This window comes from Macrobrachium nipponense, chromosome 20, assembly GCF_015104395.2.
Source record: "Macrobrachium nipponense isolate FS-2020 chromosome 20, ASM1510439v2, whole genome shotgun sequence".
In the NCBI taxonomy this organism is placed as follows: Eukaryota; Metazoa; Arthropoda; class Malacostraca; order Decapoda; family Palaemonidae; genus Macrobrachium; species Macrobrachium nipponense.
Window position 1 is genome coordinate 53,728,730 of NC_061089.1, and position 7,500 is coordinate 53,736,229.

Genomic DNA, 7,500 nt, shown 5'->3' on the forward strand with positions numbered 1-7,500 from the left:
TAAAATTACAATGGGAAGTAAATTGTATTATGGCAGATTCTAAATGATTTTGTGATAAGACATCTTTTGAAGTTGCAATTACTGAACTACCAATCCAATTTACCCAGTGGTTGGATTCTAGGTACTAATCTCCTTATAATCCCTATCTGTCAATTATACAACCTTTCCTGTACTCTCAATTTCTCATGTAAGTCAGTTTGTCTGTCAAGTAAAGGACGTTGAGTCGAAAGATCTTTTCTTCGTGGCTTATACCTTTATTTATGGATTTATCACGTTCCAAACTTTGGTGATTCAGTTATACACACACACACACACACACACACACACACACACACACATATATATATATAGAAATATATATATTATATATATTATATATATATATATATATATATATATTATATATAACACAACACAGAGTATATTTTGGTTTTCGATGCGTTATCAAGTTTGCAACATAGGTTAATTAAATTAGCTTCGGTAAGAATATGTCTCGATTTAAAGATTAAACATAACAAAATATTTGGTTCCCTCGGCTATATGGTAAAATATTATATACTTGATTTTGCACGTATGTGAGTTCAGCATCATTCTGCAAGTAAGTTTCATCCCCTGTCAATATACTATTAATTCAAGGCGCGGCTGCAGAATTTACTGCGTTGAGATTTTATTCCTAAAGTCAAATATTTTTTTATAATAATAGGAAAACTACTACAATTTCAGTTCGATGGGAATGTTAGAAAATGTAAAGATTAAATTACTTTGATTCTCAGTGTTTCGCTTGAAAACTAATTCTTATCTTCAATAATCGAAAATAATAAGATAAATAGATTTATCTTACTTTTCCAAATATATGTCTATGAAGTAGAATATCATAAAACAAACTATAATTTTTTTTACTGAAAGAATATACACATCTATGAAGTAAAAGATAATACCTCGCTACTGTTGACATATGTTTTTATGAGCTCTACTAAAAAAAAAAAAAAAAAAAAAAAAAAAAAAGCTAAGTGGGAGGGGAAGACATTCAATATGCTATGTAAAAAAAGAAAAAGAGACTGGAAATAAAAACTGGAAACCATTGAAGGAGGTGTTAGACACGAGCATTTTTCAAATAGAAATTTCCAACCCAATTTTACCTGTCGCAGTATAATCTAATTCCAAGTTGCCAGAAGATATCTGGGATTATCTGCTATTTGACAATTGGCTACAACGTATATTCAACGGATTAAAGTCTATTGCATGAGGATTTAATGAAAGACTGCAATTGCGCATTCGTAAATCCCATCCAATCTGGTAGAGCAATTGAAAGAAAAGTGCGAGAGAGAGAGAGAGAGAGAGAGAGAGAGAGAGAGAGAGAGAGAGAGAGAGCTGCACTGAAGGAAAAACCCGGATGACATCTTGGCTAAACTTCTGAAGTTCAGGCAAAGATGCAATGCATTATAACCACCCTTGAATTTCAGTAATTTACCTACATTTTTATTTACTTGTTTATTCATTTCTTAATTTATCTATATTTCTTTCTGTATTTCCCTCTACCTTCTGTTATTCTTTCGAATGAACACCATATATATTCTTTGGGAGCCTGAATTTCAAGTCAATGACCCCAGTGGGCTTTTTCCATATGAATACGAGTCATCTTCTAAACAACAACAATAATAATATAGGATAAATATCCTATGAATAAGAATATGAGATAATACTCACTGCTGCTTGCGGGAGCCGCATTCATGTTCCGTTTCATTTCAACGGGTGAACGCTGATCATCTAAAATCTGAAGTCCCAAAGAGGCCCGGGTAAGGAATGTACGTATTTCCGCGACTTCTAGTTGCGTTCTCTGCGGGAGAAAAATGAATCAAAATAATTGGAATCTTGCATTCAGGCATACCATATTTGTCATAGCTTTTACTACAGAAAATTTCTGAAATCTTTCTGGTTATGCTTAAGGGGATAAAGCATTCGTTACTAAAGCCTTCCCATGGAAGAAAATAAGGGAGAATAAGAAAAGGGAAAACTCACCTTTAACATTTCCTTTGTTAATTCTAATACTTGTTTGAATTTTTTTATCGGTCATAATAAGAAAGAATCCTCTTCGTCATCAACCATCCACGAATGATACTCATATTTTATGTGATGTAGTTTCGTAATATGGATTAATAGTGATGCTACATTTTTATGCAAAGTATTCCTAGAGAGCTGCAGATAATCCACCCCAGCCCACCTCCCCCCAGTTCGTACATTTTTTTTTTCTGCATCTTCGCCTCTGAGAATTCCTTCTCCACTGAGTGAAAGATTACAATAAAGAGCGTAGTCAAAACTCGCCATTGGTGTTCTGGATTATTTTGCTTATAGATGTTTATAAAATCCTTGTATCCAGTTCTTACGTCTGAAATAGTAAAGTGTAATATCTGTATAAATACACACTTTATTCTCATTTTATATAGCTCTGTTTTTGTAGTATAATTATTATTTTTATGACAGGACAAATGGAATTTTTTTTACAATTTTTTTTTTTTTTCAAAGTATGAACATGAAAACTACATCCGTCGTTTTCAACCGATTTCTTTCTTAACACTCCTTAGTAATATTTTACACTTGCAGCTTATTCAAGACATAAATCTTCCCTCTTTTTCTCACAATCATTATCGCAAAATGTCACCTTAAAAACATCCTTCAGTACTGACTTGTTCCACCTCCATTTACCCCCCGGATTCAGAGGCCATTGGTGGTACTTAAGGCCGCCGACGGGCGTTTTATCCATAACAAAGACACTAAAACCGATGCCAAATGCAGTGCCCGCGCCCAGAGAGAGAGAGAGAGAGAGAGAGAGAGATGGAGCGAGGGAGAGAGAGAGAGAGAGAGAGAGAGAGAAGGGGGGGGGTCTATAACCAACGCTACCTTGGGTTGAGTATCGCATCATTTCAGAATTTAAAAGCTCTACAGATTAGCATCAAGTGATGATAATGTCTACTGGGGGTAGGGGATGGCGGAGAGGGGAAGGGGGTGTGGGGGGGGGGGGGGGGGGGCGGGGATGGGGGGGATGAACGAGGCAGAGGGAGGAACCAGCTATCTTCCATTAAAAAGGAGAGCTCTTAAAGGTTCCTTAAACATGCACCACGACAATGGGTCTTTTGAGCAACTTACCTGAGCAACGAACATTAACTTGTATTCTTCTTCTTTTGGATGTTGTTTGCGATTCGATTTTCGTACTGTACACACCTACAAGTTATTCTTTATCTCTCTATCTATTTATTTATCTATCTGTTTGTCTGTATGTCAATCTGCCTACCTATCTAAATATCTATCTATAACTTATTCAATATGCCAATGTGTCTACCTATCTAAATCTCTATCTATAATATTCTATCCATTTATTTACATTTTTATCTATCTATTTATCAAACTATTTCTCTATCTATATCAAATAACTAGGAGGAGGAAAGCTTAAACTTTATAAACTAAACTGTGTTTTTTGTTTCCCTTTTGTTCATATATATAACAGAAATTCCGTATATTTCAAGTAGATTTAACGCAGTTAAAAACAAGAATATCAGTTTCACGTTTGGTAATATGAAAACAATAATTCGATAAAAATGCCTAAAAATTTACAAAAAAAAAAAAAACGAAATATGAAACAAAATGGAAGTTTTCATAAATTACATTCAAGGGAACAAGGGGCTGGATTAAAGAAATATATCGAATTTCAAAGACTAATACTGTGTTTCGTAATAAAAAAAAATCTACCAATCCATTCGTTAGGAACCAAGAAGTGACAGTATTGCAGACTTTTACTTTTAAAGCAGCTTGCAATTTTCTCTAGAAGCGACTTAAGCTTTTATAAAAAGATGTACGTTAAGAAGGTATATCATTTGTTTTTACTGCAGTTGGTTTATACAGACGCTCACAACGGTTAAATCAGAATGAAAATTGACTGATCTCGTCATTTTCCACTGAATGGAACACGGAATGAGAAGAATGAGAAGTAGGACGGAGAGAAGAATAAAGCAAGTAAAGATGGAAATATCAAAGAAATGAGGACGAACAGATTTAAGGATATAAAGCTTTTTAATAAAACTCTCTCTCTCCCTCTTCTTTTATATGCGAGTACAAACATATATATTATACAATATATATACATACATATATAATATATATACATGTGTGCATGCACTCATAGCGTTTGGTAATTTTTTTTTCTTTACTTCTTTTCCTAACAACCCTTTGAACAGGCCGAGGTTTGCAGCTTTTTTTTTTATTTGTCCAGTTTTGCCAGGTCGTTTCCTGAGGGGCGTTTCCCCTCAGCCTATTTCCATTCTCCCCTCTTCCATTTTTGACCATTCTTGTTTGAAGTTCTTTTGTTGGCCACAGAGACCAGGAGAGGAACAAGGTCTGATGGAATCATACACGGAGATACACACGAATGCAAGGAAAGCGGCTTCTTCTCACTTCCGAATGTCATCAATCTACCTCATTCGGGAGGAACTCGATTGATTGACTGATTGTAAGTTATCTGGCGTAAACTACCCGGGTCACTGGCGTCGTTTAGGTAGTGATTCAAAGACACACCGGGTCCCACACGTTTTTTGTTTCATAATTTTCTAAAGTTTTTCTTCCAGCGTCAAGAAATGGAAGAAATGTGGACGGTGTATTCTGACCCAAAGCGACTTGCAAGACTGCTCAACGGCAAGTGTAAACGTGGAGCTCATTACCTGGACATTGCCTGTAGACTTTCTGAAACAACGTATATGTATATGTATGTATATATATATATATATATATATATATATATATATATATATATATATCTATATATATAATATATATATAATATAATATAATACAATCAATAATAATTTATATACATGGAATATTAATTTGAAAAATTCATAAGGAAACGAATAATAAAATCAAATATATATATAATATATATATGATATATATATATATTATATATATATATATATATATATATATATATATATATATATATAGTAAAATCAAAAGCTAAAATTAAAAGCAAATTAACTTCATTTTAGCAGGAAAAATGATTCAAGTACGTGGAGATTGAAGTAATTTCACCCTAATAACATGGGGAAGTAGATTAAGAGAATAAATGATAATCTAGAGGGAGTAAACAACGACTTCCGCGCGTTACCATGGCAACGGACAGACCCACTAGTAGTCTTGAATTGGAGTACCATCATTTGAATTTTCAATCCACGGTAGAACACTTAAGAGGAACATAATTACCTCGGATGATTTATTCTTCCAATAAACGTCCGGGTTTAGGCAGCAAGCTATACTTCACCTTCCCTAAGACGGAGCAATAAAAACTTCTAAGCCAGTGAAGCGTTCTAGGTTAATCGTCATAATTGATGCGTGCAAAAAAGTCCAGATGACCGGAGCTATGTTGGAGATTTATTTTGGTCTTTATCAAAGATTATGGATAATTGTATTGATATGACTGTTGTTTTTCCGGTCGATTATCAGCAGTCGTGTTTCTATGACTCTTGAATTTAGCTGAAACCTTTCTCAATAGGAAAATAATTTAGTAGTCTCATCATCTCATCGAAAGCAGTGATCAAGATATTCTAAGTGACGTACACATTTCATGAAAGCCCAATTAGGTGTAAATGCATGTACTCACTTTGCCTTCACTCCAACTATCATGCTTACTAGATGATAAATAATCACTTCAACATAACCTTGATTATAGTTATTAATGGTAAGCCTTTATATCAAATATTTTGGTTGGCCGTGTTGTAAATTTATGAAAAATTTTGATGGCCTTTATTCTCCTAAGTAAATATCAGAGCCTGAAAATGTGAGTGATTACGTTATTTGCAAATTCTTCAGGTTGACTGGAAATGGAGTTCGTTGGAAAATATAATTTTTCAAGATTCTTGAGTGTAGCTAGTATATATTTTCCTCATCATTCAAAACAAAATTATGTACTTTTTACTGCTTAAATGCCAATGTTATCGTTACTTTTCATTTCCTATTCCGGGTACATCCATTAATGAGAAATGAAATGGCAAGTATCATATGTTAGTGAAGAACTGAAGAAGTACGTAAATTTACAAGTTTATCTGACTAATTGATAGAACATTTTCATATCGTATGTACATAAACACACACGCACACGCACACACACACACACCCCTCCCACACACACCTCTCCCACCACACACACACACATACATAGTTGAGGAAGCGTTAGGTATTTTAAGATTTTGCGTTGGTGACTGTCATGTAAGCTCCCGTCTTTCTGCAAGTTTGGTAATTTTCAGCTTTGGGCTGGAAGGGCAAAAGTTCTCTCGCTAAATATACAACGCTGCTGAAAACTCTGAAGATGAATAACTCTGTGTTTGCTTAACTTTACTGAAACTCGCGCATTAAATTCTAGTCACACAGTTATCAGAAAGGTGAAAAAACTAATAATTCCATCCCGATAGCTTTGTTTCTCAAAACAAAGCTGTATTCAGGATCAACAATTATTACACACATTCTTGACTAAGGAAGTAACTCCTGAAATTTGACTACACATTTCTTCACTGTTTTCACCAAGTGTTCAATAAGACAGAAGGATCGATATGATGAACATAATGTCGAGCGTCTTACTGATATAATGAAACAGAGTTTATTTCTTCTCCCCTTTTTCCGTGAATCATTATATTTATCTTACAGGTATTATTCCTGATGGAGCTTGAATGTTCTTGAAAGTTGATTTTTGTTTCTGATGTGATCGAGAATCCCTTGCTATAAATGGTGCATTTTGAGAGAGAGAGAGAGAGAGAGAGAGAGAGAGAGAGAGAGAGAGAGAGAGAGAGAGAGAGAGATTTCATACATCTGTTTGCACGTCAAGGGGTCACTGGTTATAAAAAAAAAAAATTTCAGTTCAAAATTACAAATAAATTAGTGAATTACACTATGCCCTCAAAATCTGCAGTTATCCTCAGCTAAGGTGCCAGTGGAAGACGTATAACTTATTAGAGCTAAAAATATGCAAATATTCACTTGAAATATGACAAAAATTAGAGCTAAAATTAGTATACAATATTCACTTAAAATACGTAAAAAATTCTAAGGTTCAGAATTAAGAGAAATTTAGTTTAAAGCATCATCTGATATAAAACTTTCGTAAAAAAATAATAATTGATAATTTCGTTTGAAGAATATTTGGCGATTTTATTTGGCTTTCTTTATAACAGGCAAAAAAAATTCACTGAAGATTCGGTATAATGACAAAATGGTAGTTATCAATACATAGCTAGAATCAAGGATGCAACTTTCCTCAGTAATATGAAAATAAATCTGCTGTTTCTCCTTTCAATTTGAATTATACAACACAGAAAACATTAAATACTATATATAAACACTTGGAAATATTAACTATTGAAATAAGAATACATCTTACTTACGAATAAAAAAATGTAGTCGATTAAAAACGTCAAGATTTCGTACAGTTTTCAACGACAAAAACAAAATTAGAAACCATAT

The 7,500-nt window shown here is 33.7% G+C and overlaps 1 long non-coding RNA gene across 1 annotated transcript in view; it reads right to left on the reverse strand.

Moving 5' to 3' along the window:
* The window catches only part of LOC135221062 (uncharacterized), a 127,528-nt gene that overhangs the window by 71,660 nt on the left and 48,368 nt on the right, over positions 1 to 7,500 (reverse strand). Inside the window, exon 2 of the long non-coding RNA XR_010315864.1 lies at positions 1,708 to 1,837. This is a non-coding gene — a long non-coding RNA (uncharacterized LOC135221062). The remainder of the gene's footprint in view (positions 1 to 1,707; positions 1,838 to 7,500) is intronic.